This window comes from Pristis pectinata, chromosome 22, assembly GCF_009764475.1.
Source record: "Pristis pectinata isolate sPriPec2 chromosome 22, sPriPec2.1.pri, whole genome shotgun sequence".
NCBI classification, from domain to species: Eukaryota; Metazoa; Chordata; class Chondrichthyes; order Rhinopristiformes; family Pristidae; genus Pristis; species Pristis pectinata.
The window spans coordinates 32158568-32174813 of NC_067426.1; positions in this window are offsets into that span (position 1 = coordinate 32158568).

The window sequence follows — 16246 nt, forward strand, 5'->3', positions numbered from 1 at the left end:
ATATTCAGTTCCCTCATCCAAATCACTGATATATATTGTGAATTGCTAGGGCCTAAGTACTGATTATGCATTCTTATGTGGGACTCCAAAGCTTTGAAAATTCAAGTATCCCACATTCACCAATTCTCCCTTATATATTCTGCCAGTTACATCCTGAAAAAAACTCCTTTTGGTTTGTCAAACCCAATTTCTCTTTCATAAATCAGTGTTGACTTTGCCTCAGCCCTTTGATATTTTGTGTTGTTATCACATCCTATGTATGACTCCAGTATTTGTTGCACCTGCAGTTCTTTATCTTCTCTTCCTCATTTAAATTTCCTCATATTTACCACCCTCCAATCTGCAGGCACCATTCCATAAATTATGGAATTTTAGAAGGTGACATCCAACACATCCATTGTTTCCAATGCTACCTCCTTTAGTACTCTGGAATGCAAATTATCAGGTCCTGGGGATTTATCACCATTCAATCCCATTAATTTCTCCAGCACTTTGATAGTATTACTAATTTCCTTTAATTACTCTTTTCATTTGACTCGTGGTTTCCCAGTTATCTTTATCCCCTGCAGTGAAGACAGAACCAAAATTTGTTTAAGGTTCGGACACTTCTTTGTTCCCCATTATAAATGCTCCCATTTCTGACTGGAAGACATCAACATAAGTCATCATTTTCCCCAGTTGTAGAGGCTTTCAAGAAGTTCCTTGAAAGTCTATTCATGGTCCATTTTGCTAAATTCTCAACTGTTTCCAATCCAAGCAGCTTGCTACTGTTTCTGGCAACTTACAACAGTAAAGTTGCCACTTTATTATTTGGAAATCCTGATGGTCTCACATCTGGTTCAAGTGGTGATATTTAGAACATAACAGCACAGTACAGGCCCTTGAGCCCACAATGTTGTGCTGACATTTTATCCTGCTCTAATATCTATCTAACCCTTCCCTCCCACATAGCCACATGAATGATAGAAAAATGGAAGGCTCTCTTAAATGTCCCTAATGTATCAGCACCCACAACCTGCTGGCAGTGCATTCCACACACCCACCACTCTAAATCTTACCTCTGACATCCTCTTTATATCTTCCTTCAATCACCTTAAAAGTTATGCCCCCTCATGTTAGCCATTGTCACCCTGGGCAAAGTCTCTGACTGTCCACTCGATCTATGCCTCTTATCATCTTGTACACCTCTATTAAGTCACCTCTCATCCTCCTTCTCTCCAAAGAGAAAAGCCCAAGCTCATTCAACCTATCCTCATAAGACATGCTCTTCAATCCAGGCAGCATCCTGGTAAATCTCCTCTGCACCCTCTCTAAAGCTTCCACATCCTTCCTCTGATGAGGTGACCAGAACTGGACACATTACTCCAAGTGTGGTCTAACCAGAGTTCTATAGAGCTGCAACATCACCTCACGGCTCTTGAACTCAGTACCCCAACTAGTGAAGGCCGACACTCCATACACCTTCTTAACAACCTTGTCGACCCGCGTGGCATCCTTGAGGGATCTATGGACGTGGATCCTAAGATCCCTCTGTTCCTCCACACTGCTAAGATTTCTGATATTAACCTTGTATTCTGCCTTCAAATTTGATCTTCCAAAGTGTATCACTTCACACTTTCCAGGTTGAACTCCATCTGCCACTTCTCAGCCCAGCTTTGCATTTTATCAATGTCCTGTTATAATCTACAGCAACCTTCTACACTATCCACAACACCACCAACCTTTGTATCATCAGCAAACTTACTAACCCACCCTTCCACATCCTCATCCAAGTCATTTATAAAAATCACAAAGAGCAGGGGTTCCAGAACAGATCCCTGTGGAACACCTCTGGTCACTGACCTCCAGGCAGAATACGCTCCATCTACTACTACCCTCCGGTTTCTATGAGTGAGTCAATTCTGAATCACACACTCAAGTGTCCCTGTATCCCATGCCTCCTGACTTTCTGAATAAGCCTCCAAGAACCTTATCAAATGCCTCGCTAAAATCTCCCACCGAGAGATTTGTGGCCCCTCACAAAGCTATGCTGACTGCCCCTAATCAGCCCATGCTTCTCCAAATGCTCAAATCCTGTGTCTAAGCATCTTCTCCAGTAATTTGCCCACCACTGGAGTAAGACTGACTGGCCGTAATTCCCAGGGTTATCTCTACTTCCTTTCTTGAACAAAGGAAGAACATTTGCCACCTTCCAATCATCTGGTACTACTCCTGTGGCCAGTGAGGACACAAAGATCAACACCAAAGGTGCAGCAATCTCTTCCCTCACTTCCCGTAACAGCCTCATATATCCTGTCTGGCCCTGGTGACTTATCTATCCTAATGTTTTTCAAAAGTTCCAGCACATCCTCTTTCCTCATATCAACATGTCCTAGCATATTAGCCTGTTGTACACCATCCTCACAATCGTCAAGGTCTCTTGCTGGTGAATACTGAAGAAAAGTATTCATTAAGGACCTCCCCCACCTCTTTCAACTCCAGGCACATTATCCTCTTATCCCTGATCAGTCCTACCCTCACTCTAGTCATCCTCCTATTCTTCACATACATGTAAAACATCTTGGGGTTTTTCTTAACCCTACTCACCAAGGCCTTCTCATGCCCCCTTCTAGCTCTCCTAAGTCCATTCTTAAGCTCCTTCCTGGCTACCTTATAACTCTCCAGAGCCCTGTCTGATCCATGCTTTCTAAACTTTTGGAAAACTTCCTTCTTCCTCTTGACAAGATATTCTACATCTCTTGCCAAGTACAGTTCCTTCATTCTACCATCCTTACCCTGCCTCAATGGGACAAACCTATCCAGAACTCATGCAAGTACTCCCTAAACAACCTCCACATTTCTACTGTGCACTTCCCCAAGAACATCTGGTCCCAATTTATGCTCCCAAGCTCCTGCCTAATAGCATCATAATTCCCCCTCCCCCAATTAAATATTTTCCCATATCATCTGCTCCTCTCCCTCTAAAGAGATAGTGAAAGTCAAGGAGTTATGGTCACTGTCTCCTAAATGGTCTCCCACCGAGAGATCTGAAATCTCTCCTATTAGTCAGGCCGTGTAGTCCCATACTGTGTCAGGAATCCTTCCTGTACACATTGTAATGTGAAAGGTCATGGCTGTCATGTGACACCATTGAGTACTGGTGGAAAGTAACACCACTGTCAATCAGGGTCTAGCCCCACCCAGCCATTAGCAGCACACTCCTGACCATTGGTCCCCGTGCACACCTCATACCTGGCCATGACTCATTGGACTTCTTGAATTACCTGAGCTAGCTCCACCCAGATCTCCAGCACAATAAAGGATGTCACGTGTGTGGCTCTTCCTCTGATTGCTGCCGGTGTTGAAACCACATCAAGGGATCACTGGTTAGAGTGTGTGCATCCAGGGGTTTAGGAGTGTTTTTAAGTAGATTCCCAGTAGCGTAGAGCCATTGCTTGTCACTGTATACAGGCACTGTATTGCATTTTTCCATGCACATGTGCTTCTTTGTAAATAAATCCTTTTAAAAATCCAAAGACTGTCTAGATTCCTCTGCCTTTGAGACTTGAAAGAACCTTTTCCCATAACACACACCTAACAAACTCTGCCCCATCTATCCCCTTTACACTAAGGAGGTGCCAAACAATACAAGGGAAGTTGAAATCACCCATGATAGCAACCCTGTTATTTTTGCACCTCTCCAAAGTCTGCCTTCTGATCTGCTCTTCAGTGTCTCTGCTGCTGGTGGAGTGTCTATATACTCCCAATAGAGTGATTGCTCCCTTCCCGTTTCTGACTTCCACCCACACTAAGTAGACGATCCCTCCAGGATGTCCTCCCTTTCTACAGCTGTGACACTGTCCCTGATCAACAAAGCCGCTCCCTCAACTTTTACCTCCATCCCTGTCCCTTTTGAAATATCTAAACCCCGGGACATCCAGCAGCCATTCCTGCCCATGTGACAGCCAAGTCTCTGTAATGACCACCACGTCATAGTTCCATGCACTTACCCACGCTCTTAAGTTCATCACCCTTGTTGAATTAAAGTAGACACACTTCAGCTCATCCAACTGACTGTAATTTTGCCTTTTCAACTGCTTATCCTTCCTCACATTCTTTCTACATGCTGCATCTACTTGTACACTAAATGCACCAACCTCTGACCTGTTACTCAGTTTCCCATCCCCCTGCCAAACTAGTTTAAACCCCACCCACCCCCAACAGTTCTAGCAAACCTGCCCACAAGAATGTTGGTCCCCCTCCGGTTTCAGGCGTAACCAGTCCCTTTTGTACAGATTGTACCTTTCCCAGAAGAGATCCCAATGAAATATGAAACTTTGCCCCCTGCACCAACTCCTCAGCCACACATTCATCTGCCAAATCAACCTATTCTTACCTTCACTGGCACATGGCTCAGGCAGCAATCCAGAGACTACTACCCTTGAGGTCCTGCTTTCCAGCTTCCTACCTAGCTCCCTATATTCCCTCTTCAGCACCTCATCTCTTTTTCTACTTATGTCATTGGTACCACTACCTCTGGCTGCTCACCCTCCCCCTTCAGAATGCAGTGGGCCCAATCCGAGACATCCCTGACACTGGCACCTGGAAGGCAACATATCATCCAGGAGTCTCTTTCACATCCACAGAATCTCTTGTCTTCCCCCCTTACTATCAAATCCCCTATCACTACCAAGCTCCTCTTCTCCCCCCTTCCTTTCTGTGCCACACAACCTGGCTCAGTGCCAGAGACCTGGGCACTGCAGCCTTCCTCTGGTAAGTCCCTCCCCCAACAGTATCCAAAGCAGTATACCTGTTATTGAGGGGAACAGCCACAGGGGTACTCTGCACTACCTGCCTATTCTCCTTCCTTTTCTTGACAGTCACCCAGCTACCTGCCTCTTGCAGCCTTGGAGTGACTGCCTCCCTGCAGCTCTTGTCTATGAACTCCTCATTCTCCTGTAGGAGCCAAAGGTCATCCAGCTGCATCTCCAGTTCCCTAACACAGTCTGTGAGGAGCTGCAGCTGGATGCACCTCATGCAGATGTAGTTACCAGGGAGACTGGAGGTCTCCCAGAACACCCACATCTCACAAGATGAACACACCACTGACCCTGGAGCCATTCTCACTACTCTAGCCTGGCATTGAAGGAAACACCAAAGCAAGAAAGAAGGAAGCTTACCAGAACCTTACCTTAGCCGCTGCCTGAAGCCTCTTGAGCCAAAGCCTCAGTCCCCCACTCTAACTCTGGTCCACTCACACAATGGCCACTCCCAAAATGGCCACCACTTATACCTGCCTTCCTGTTATTTGCTGCTGTTAATTAGCCAATCAGCTATTAAAAATTTGCAAATGTGCCTCTTTTAGACTCCTGCAAGGTGAAACTCACAAGCACGTGCACAGAGGCTCACCTCTTTTCAAAGCTCCCTCTCCAAATCTTGCTCCAACTCCTGACTCTGCAAGGTGAAACAAGGTTTGCTGTGTTCTCTTTGAACTCCCCAGGGCCCTGTTTCCTGCACCCCTTTAAAACTCACCAGATCCCTGGTTCCCATGCCCCCTTGTAACTTACAAGGCCTCTTTCCCATGCCATTCCCTTTACACAGATCAGATTCATTGGAAGATTTATTGCCCTACTCTGTCACTTCTAAAAATAAGTGAATTAAAAGTATGTTGGGTATTAATATTGAATAACATCCAATAGTCTGTAAAATAAAATCCAGCATAACCAAAGTTCCAATCCTGCCAGATTAATGGAGTTTTACTGTAAGACTCATTTTTAGATCTAATACCATCCTGAATTTCCTTAGTTAGTCACACTTTTGCTTCCTGTGATTTTGTGCCAGACTTTCCAAAGCTCCTTAATTCTGGAATGGCAGCCTCAAAGGTAACACTCCTATTCAAGAAATGAGGGAGACAGAGAACAGGAAACCAAAGGCTAGTTTACTTAACATCTGTCTTTGTGGAAATGTAGGAGTCCATTATTAAGGAAGAAAATTATCAAGAATTAAGCAGAGTTGGCATGGCTTTATGAAAAGGAAATTGTGCTCGACAAATGTATCAGCGTTCTTATAGGTTTGGGAGTCTAGAACGAAGGGTCACAATCTCAAAGTAAAGGGTCCTTGGAACATTCTCCCCAAGGGGGCTATGGAGGCTCTGTCGCTGGGTATATTGCAGACAGAAATCAATAGGTTTTTGGATATTAAGGGATAAATGTTTAGAGGCACTGGAGTAAAAAAAATTCAGCTGTGATCATATTGAACTATGAAGTAGACATGGGGCTGAAAGGCCTACATCTGATTCTAATTCTTATGTTTTTAAGTTTAGTGCCAAAAAATGGTTAATGCATGGATAGAAGATTGGCTAATCTACAGAAAAGAGAAGGTTGGGATGAGTGGGTCATTTTCAGGTTGGCCAGCTTTAATCAGTAGAACGTCACAGGGATCAGTGCTGGGGCCTCAACTCTTTACAAGTTCTATCAATGACTTAGATGAAAAGAGTAAGTGTATTGTAGCCAAATTTTGTTGAGGATACAAAGATTGGTGGGAAGCAAGTTGTGAGATGGATGCAAACAGCCTGTAAAGGGATATAGCTAAGTTAATTGGAAGACAAACAACAGGAAGATGGAGTATAATGTGGGGAAATGTGCACTAATCCACCTTGGTAGAAAGAATAGAAAAGTAGAATGTTGTTTAAATGGAGAGAGATTGCTGACTATGGCTGTCCTGCAAGAAACATTGAGTGCTTGTGTGCAGAAAAAAGCAGGTAATTAGAAAAACAAATGGAATGTTGGTCTTTATTGTGAAGGGACGTAGTATAAAAGCAAGGAAGTTCTACTAAAGCTGTGCTGATCATTGGTGAGAACACACCCAGTACAGTGGATAGTTTTGGTCTCCTTACTTAAGGAAGGATGTGCTTATATTGGAAGCATTGCAGAGACGATCCATGGGGTTGGATCCTGGGATGAAAGAGTTGTCTAGTCAGGTTGCAATTATACTCATTAGAGTTTAGAAGACAGAGATACAATAAATAAGATTCTATGAGGGATTGAAATGTCAATGCTTAGAGATTGTGTCCCCTTGTAGGGTATCTAGGACAGGGGCATAATTTCAGAAAATGTGGTCACTCATTTAAGACAGAAGTGAGGAGGAACTTCTCCTCTGAGGGTGTGAGACTGAAGTTCTCTTCTCCAGAGAGCTGTAGAGGTAGACTCCTTGAATACATTCAAGGCTGAATATGGTTTGTCTACAGGGGAGTCAAGTGCTATGGGAACAGGCAGAAAAGTGGAACTGAGCTCAAGGCTATGATTTCATTGAATGGCAGAGCAAGCTCAAAGGACCAAAAGGCCAATAGCTGCTCTCATTTATTTGATTTTGATGATTACAATGAATCAATTACCTGCAGCTGAAGCAGTGTCATGTAGGAAGCTTGCTGACATATTTCCACCCACCAAGGCCCCACCAACATCAGTGAGACAGAGGCCAGATAATCTTAGCAAGATTGACGAAGGATTTTTTTTGTTTCTGCCTGTGTACAACATAATGAAGAAATTACTTGGAGCAGCTGGGAATCTTTGGGACTGGGATCATCACTACATTGGTCTCGGACAGTAGTGCATAGATGGGGTTAAGGATTCATCACTCTGATGCCTTCTGTGCCAATGAGCGATTTCTTAGAATTTCTCATGCTGGTGTGGCCAACCTCCCTGGTGACACAGATGCAAGGTGTGAGGGATCCCGTTACCACAGCTGAGGAAACTCTAGCAGTGATTAATGGATTTTAAAAATAGAGTGACTGAACTTCACCAACTCTCCAATCACTTGTCTGTCAATTAATATGAGTCTAACTGCCAATCCTGTAATTAAGAATTCTCCCTGGTAAAGCAGTATTGAATTAGAATCATGTGTAACATGTTTATGCTGTGGCTCTCTGCCCTGCATGGTTGCCCCCTCACTGAAACAAACACATAGAAGAGACGAGCCTTTGAAAATGTCTTTGGTAAACCTTTCATTTGTCAGAGAAACAAAGAAACCTGGGGACCATTTCCTCTGAGACTCTCAAGGTTGTTCTGCCCACTATATATTTATCTCCATTCACTTGTTTTGGCTCCAAGGAGGATAACTTGAAAAGTGCCAGATAGCAGGCGGGAATTAACTTGTTAGTTCTGACTTTGTGCTGTCTACCTGTTAATACGTTTGCAGCAGCAGCCTGTGCTAAATGTGCTGTTGTTAATTAGCACCTCAGGAAGAGAGTCTGAATTTTGTGAGTGGCCAGAACCAGTTGAAGCCAGCTTGCACTAAAAGCCAGCCAGCACCTCTTAAAGCCGAGGTTTACTTATGCAGGTGTGACATGTGGACTTCATGGGCGAGGACAGAATTTATTTCCCATCCCTGATTGTCTTTGGGATGAAAATGGAGAGATGAATCTCCTTGCTTTCCTTGTGGTGAAGGTGGTGCTCTCACCACCCTGTTAGAGACGAGTCCCAGGACTTACACCCGGCTCTCATGAGGGAAAGGTGATACATTGCCCAATGCAGACAGTATGTGATTTGGAAGGGGATCTACAGCTGGAGATGATGCCGTTCCACAGCCTTACTGGGGTTTGGCAGCTGCAGTGAGAGAGGTCTGGGCGAATAGCACACATGGTGCACCAACAGTGAAGCTTTGTGGTGGTGGACGGTGCCAGTCAAGGAGGCTGCTTTGAGCTGGATGGCATGTTGGAGCTGCATGCCCCTGGGGGAATGGGGAACCCTATTCCCAATGTGCCTCATAGATGGAGGAAATGCTTTGGGGAATCAGGAGTTGAGTTCCTCAGAGCTGGTTACCCTCTTGTAGCCATTGCAATGATGTGTTTGTCCAGTTCAATGCATTGCCAAATACCATTTCTCACCAATTGCATCCCCTCCCACCAGAAGCAGTGCTGAAACTATTGATGTTGACCAGATCCTTATCCTAATAAATCTGATTCTGATTCCTTCTTATCCCACATCACTCTCCCAACAATCCCTCCTGTTGGATAAGTTTAAAAGTTCATTGTCATGGGCGCTTTGTCAGAACCTGACAATGCAACCCTTACCTTTTTCTGAGGTTGCATTTATGAATCAGTGAAGACGTTACTTAGCTCAAACTCCATGAGTCTGTCAGTGACAGAATTACATTATAGTGCATGAACAATCGGTTACAACACTACATCATTGTCCGAGAGCCAAGCCCTCCTAGTTCCTCAGCGCACCACAGCCCTCACCTCATTCCTTTCTCCTTTCAGATAACAAAGAAGTTCAAACTGCTGAAACACTGGTGCAAGAGACAGTTGAAGATGAAGACAGTGTTACTGAATTTAACAGTCCCTGATTCTGACACCTTGCGTACTTTAGAAGTTAGCTTGTGCGTGTGGCTGTGAATTCCCGCCAATCCTGCCATTTTTCTCTCAACTTAAAACTTGTTTCATTCTTCCCAGTTCTGATGAAAAGTTACCAATCTAAAATATTAACTCTGTTTCTTGCTTCATAAATGCTGCCTGACTGGCTGAGTATTACTGTTTTACTTCAGAAGAGTTCTTCATTGATCGCATTCACTTTGCAATGCCCTGTGCTTATGAAGGGTGCTACATAAGAATCCATTTTGCCGTCTAATTTTATCCAAGGTGTGTAAATCTATAGGTGCCTGATTATTAGATGTGATGATCAGGATTGTCAGTAAAATGGGCTGCATCACACCATTGCATTACATGAAGCCTGTACATAGTGACATATTCCTCACATCCAGAAAAGTTCAGGGCAGCCACTGGATGCAACAGAATACATTGAAATTCTGCTGGACAAAATCAATCACTTTAGCAACATCTCCTCCAGTATGCAAGGTACTCTATTCCCAACCTCAGTGCTCACATATCACGAGCACAGTAATTCATTAAAATCATAATTAGCTGCCCTATGGCTCATAATTAGTTACACTGGAAAATAAGTCATTCGTCTTTAAATACTCTGCTTGAACTCTGTGCCGGTCAAAAGGGTTAACACTGAAATGTCAGGAAACTTGACAGAAGACTCAGGGAATTAGCAAAGACAACAAATAAAAGGATTGTCTGTATAATTTCACAAATGTTTTTAATTAAAGACTACATGAAGGTTGAGATAAAGCTATAAAATATGAAACTGACTAGACTTGCTGGTATGTCGGACTGTCACAGTAAACAACGATGCCGTAAGCAAACAGCCTTGAAAAACTTTGATATCAGTTCATTGAGTTGCTGTGATTTATCTACTGGGTCAGGGAAAAACCATCCATCAAATGAGAGATCTGCAGTAGGTCAGCAGATTGAAATCTGACCATTGTTGGTCTCCAACATTTCCTGGCTAAGTGGACGATTCCGCAAAGTGGACCCATCTGACTGAGTACACAGTCTAGGTTCGATAAGGTCGGAAAAAAGCTTCATCTTGCCCAATTAAAAGTACAACAATCCTGTTTGTGTAACCTTGGCCTAGGCTACATGAGCTGTATATAACTGCAAGTTCTTTCTTCCTTTGGGTGGGAGGGTTAGGGCAGATAATAATCCAAGCTATTTTAACTCCTGGGATATATGTCTCATTGTGACGTCTCCAGCTTAAGCCAGTTAGGGCAAAGTGGAGAGCTGGATTTCGGGAAGCAACTATTCATTGCTGACGGCCATTTAAAAAAATCTTCCTTGTAGGAAGGTACACATGATTGAACAGACTGGTGTACAATAGATACCGACGATGCTCTGTAGGAAGTGTGAAGCATTAGCTAACTAATGAAACGTTAATGCTAATTGATACAAAACAGAAGTAAAAATGTAGAAACAACAAAGCACTGGGTGATCTACTGAACAGAGGAGTGGACTGGAGGACTTTAAGTTATGGGGAGAGATTGGACAGGCTGGACTTTTTTTCCCTGGAGCAAAGGAGGCTGAGGGGTGACATGATAGAAGTATATAGGATTAGAAGAGGCATAGATAGGGTAGACAGTCAAAATGCTTTTTCCCATGGTAGAGGTGTCAAAAACAATAGGGCATACGTTTAAGGTGAGAGGAAGGAGTTCTATAGGGAATACAAAGGGTAAGTTTACTTACACAGACAGTGGTTGATATCTGGACTGCATTGCCTGAGGAGGCAGCAGAATCAGATGCAAATACTACATTTAAGGTGCATTTAGACAAGCACTTAAGGTGTAGAAGGACACGGTCCTAACGGGGGAAATGAGATGAGCCTAGATGGGCAAAAGTCACCATGGATGATGGGCTGAAGGGCCTGTTTTGGTGCTGTACAACTCTGTGACTGTAAGTAACATCAAGAGGTTAACATTTTATAGCAGACGCCAGTGTGACTCAGTCCGAATTAAGCAGTGAGAGATTCCTTTAAGTTCACTAAGAGATATATATAGGGAGAAATTTAATGGTTGCCAAATGTATAAATAAGTTACTCTGTTGAATGATGTTTGGAATACTAAACACAGGCATGTTATCATTAAATTACTAAGCTCTTGAGTTTCATGTTTCATTCTAGAATGGGGGAAGTACAGGTGGGTGATATAGTGTCTGTTGACGAGAAGGTCGATGTTAATATTAGTAAAGAAAATACTTGGAGAGATCAGCGTTACGTTGGGTGCTTATGGGAGATTTTCAATTGTGCGAGATGGGCCAAGTGTTGTTAACATTTTCGCTGGGCTTTGCATCCAGTAAAATGGATGGCTTTCTCGGGAATAAAGTATAGAACACAAGAGGATACAGAGAGCGGTGGACCCAGCCAGTTCCATCACAGGTACAGCTCTCCCCTCCTACATGAGGCGATGTCTCAGGAAGGCAACATCCATCATTAAGGACCCCCACACTCCAGGCCATGCTCTCTTCTCGATGCTACCATCAGGCAGGAGGTACAGGAACCTGAAGACCCACACCTCAAGGTTCAACAACAGCTTCTTCCCCACTGCCGTCAGGTTCTCGAAAAATCTTAATTCTATCTCAGACTATATTATCCTCAATTTCCACTAATGTTATGTTTATTTTTGTATGTACATAATATATAATTTATATTAATTTAGGTTTATGTAATTTGTTTGTCATATTTGTAACGTACTGTGCTGCTGCTGCAAAAAGTTCATATTCATGGCATTTCAGCCCTCTACTCCACTCCCTATACCCTCACGACTGTGTGGCCAGATTCTGCTCTAACTCCATCTACAAGTTTGCAGATGATACCACCGTTGTTGGCCATATCTCAAATGGCGATGAGTCGGAGTGCAGGAAGGAGATATAGAGCTTAGTGACATGGTGTCATGACAACAACCTTTCCCTCAATGTCAACAAAACTAAAGAGCTGGTCATTGACTTCAGGAAAGGGGGCGGTGTACATGCACCTGCTTACATCAATGGTGCTGAGGTCGAGAGGGTTGAGAGCTTCAAGTTCCTGGGAGTGAACATCACCAACAGCCTGTCCTGGTCAAATCACGTAGATGCCACGGCCAAGAAAGCTCACCAGTGCCTCTACTTCCTCAGGAGGCTAAAGAAATTCGGTTTGTTCCCCTTTGACTCTCACCAACTTTTATCGATGCGCCATAAAAAGCATCCTATCTGAATGTATCACAGCTTGGTACGGCAACTGCTCTGCCCAGGACCTCAAGAAACTGCAGAGAGTTGTGGACACAGTCCAGCGCATCATGGACACCAGCCTCCCCTCCTTGGACCCTGTCTTTACCTCTCGCTGTCCTGGTAAAGCAGCCAGCATAATCAAAGACCCCACCCACCCGGGTCATTCTCTCTTCTCTCCTCTTCCATCGGGTAGAAGATTCAGGAGCCTGAGGGCACGTACCACCAGACCTAAGGACAACTTCTATTGAATGGTTCCCTTATACAATCAGATGGACTATGACCTCACGATCTATCTTGTTGTGACCTTGCACCTTATTGCACTGTACTTTCACTGTAGCTGTGACATTTTACTCTGTACTTTTATTGTTTTTACCTGTACTACATCAATGTACTCTGTACTAACTCAATGTAACTGCACTGTGTAATGAATTGATCTGTACGATCGGTATGCAAAACAAGTTTTTCACTGTACCTTGGTACAAGTGACAATAATAAACGGATACCAATACCATTTGTACCCTGGGTATGTGTGCCCATGACAATAAACTTGAATTGAAACTTGAACTTGGTCAATGAGAGGAAACAACCTACGTACTACAAACACTTGTGAGGCCCTGATATTAATGGGCACCCTTTTGGTGTGGGATAACAAAAGAGGAATGTTGAGGGGATGCGTTGGGAGGTTTGAAACTCATAGGGTGCAGGTATAGAGAGCTGAAGGAACTGCTGCCAATGATGGAGTGAAGGAACTAAGTTCCAGGTAAGGGGCAGTGGGTGCTGTAGAGAAATGGCCTGAGATGGGGATAGGGGAGGGTGGGGAGTTAATGGGTCTGGGGCAGTGGCTTGAACCATGTAGAAAAAAGACTGAGACTATTAGTTTGGGCCTAAGGTGACAGAAAAGGTCAGCAGGCCCACAGGGATGAGCGAGTGGGGAATAAACGAAGCTGAGAGGTGGATAGTGAAAGCAGAGAGGTGGGGCACTTGTTGAACTGGGGTCTCACATACACAGTGGGCTGGTAACTGAATTACTGCTGGCTGTGCAGGAGTCTTGACCGAGAACATTTAGTAAATGACAAAGAAAAATGAATTCCCCTTATATGGTGAAAAGGCTTTACTTGTGGTTGAGCGATGACAATAATTTAATGCAGCAGCTGACAGTGAGGTACGCTTGTCTTTCTCTTCGTATGCTCGGGGTTAGCCCGATAATCCAGTGAGATAACTGGTCACTGACCAGGTCTCCCTTCCTGACTCTAACCTCGATGCATTTGGCGTATTCGACGTCGCCGCCTCTGTATCGGCGAGACTGGTCAAAGACTAGGAGACCGTTTTGCGAAGCACCTGCGCTCCGTCCACAAATGCCATCCCAGTCGCATTTCAACTCCCTTTCCCATTCCCGCACCGACCTGTCTGTCCTCGGCCTTCTCCGTGGCCACAGTGAGGCCAGACGCAGACTAGAATTGGTCGACAGCCCAATGATATGGACATTGAACTTTCCGATTTCAGGTAGCCCGCACTCCTTGTGCTCCTTTCTGTTTCCATCTGATCCACACAGGTTCTCCCGCACCCACTGCCCCCTCCCGTCACCCAGTTTTGTCCCCTCCTCCAACTGGTTCCGTTTGCCCGGCATCTCGAGCTTATCTGGTTCCACTTATCACCTTCCTCACGTATCAGATACCAGCATCTGCAGCCTCTTGCGTCTCCACTTATCACCTTCCAGCCTCTGTCTCTTCCTCCTCCCTCCCCTCTCCCTCCACCTGGCTCTATCTGCCCTCTTTTTTTCTCTCTCCTTATCTGTCTCTACCTACCACCCACCAGCTCCTGACCCCACCCCTCCCCACCACCGTCTGAATCCACCTGTCCATCATCTCCCTCCTCAGCTGGTTCCACCTATCACCTGCCTCAGCCCTCCCCCTCACCTCTTTCTACTGGCTACCTCCCCTCAATACTCTCAGTCCAAATGCTGGGTCTTGACCCGAAATGTCATCCTTCCCTCTGCCTCCACAGATGCTGCCTGACTTGCTGTTCCTCCAGCAGTTTGTTTTGTGTTTCTTTGCACACTTTCTGACTGCAATACCTTGTTCTTACATTTTAGGGTAGACCTACACAAGCCATAAACTCCTGTAATTGTAGCTTCCCCTTTGATCTTAGACTAAGTACAGCTGGGTGATATCACCCTCCCATACTGGCCTGACCAAACAGAGCTTAGATCCTGTCCGGTATCTGTGTCAGCTCTTTGATACGATCTTTAATGCTATGAAGGCACAATTCTGAAATGCATTCCAGATGGTCAAACACAGCTACAGGGGTTACAGTGAGGTACACTTTAGCAAGTTTTCTAGCAAGAGGCCAGCTTCAAGGGAATTGCACGTTTGTGATTGGATACATTTTAGGGCTAACATTTGGGGCTAACCCTATAATAAAATGAAATGTCACATGTAGACACACAACTCTATTTCTGAAAGCTTTTTAAGATACAAGGAGACATTTCTAATCACATTATTGTCACTCTGCAGACAATCAGACACCAGAGGGGGTCAGACACATGTCTCCCTTCCTCTCTGTCTCTTTTCTCACTGTCTTCACCTTTGGCAGAGCCCTGGATACTCAGTGCACCAGGATACTAAATTTCCGCTCAGTTTCTGGTATTCTGGAGCACAAACGGCATCTTGGGGTACCATGCCTGTACAACCGCCCAGGTCCATTGACGTAGGGACAGTTAGTCATTCCTCTTGCAGGTGTTGCTGCAAACTCCAGAGGACAGGCAGCAGTTGGAGTCTCTGGCTGCAATAACTGCAAAGGTGGGGGGATAAACAAGATGAGAAATGATGATTCCAGGGAGAGTCGTAGGTTGATGGAGGGTCCAGACAGACGGAACTGCGGGTCGCTGCAAGATTTAGAAATGAGGATGATAGTTTTGAAATAAGGTGATCACAGATGTTGGAATCTGAAACAAAAAGAGGAGCTGCTGAAGGAACTCAATGGGTCAGGCAGCATCGGCAGAGGGAAACGGACAGTCGACGTTTCAGGTCGGGACCCTTCATCTGAACTGAAGGAGTAGGGGGGAGATGGCCAGTATAAAGAAGGGAAGGGGTGGGGCAAGACCGAGCACACAGGTGAGCAGGGCTTGATTGGCAGATGGAGTCAGGTGGGAGAGGAGAGAGCGGAGAGCGACAGAGGCTGGAATGTGACGGGCGGAGGCAACAAAGGGCTGCAGATGGTGGAATCTGATAGGAAAGGAAGGTGGAACATGGAACCAAGTAAGGGGTGTAGGTGGGCAGGTGGGAACAGTGGAGGGAGCGGACCCAGTGGGAGGGGTGTGTGGGTGATGGACGGATGGACTGGGGGGGGGGGCCCAGGGGAAAGAAACTGGGTGACATGGAGCTGGGGGGGGGGGGTGGTTGGAAGGAAGGGAAGGGTGTTGGAGGAACTGAGTGGATCTGAAGAAGCGATCAAGGGACAGAGGGGGAGCAGTTTACCTTAAACTGGAGAATTCAATGTTGATGCCGTCGAGCTGTAGACTACCCAGGGGGAATATAAGGTGCTGTTCCTCTAGTTTGCGTTATCATCAGGGGTTGTTCGCTCAAATGGTTACAGCAAGTTGTTAGCAAAACTAAGGTCCCTAACCAGCCACACAGTCTGCTTGCCTGACAGGCAGCCGTTACAATTCTG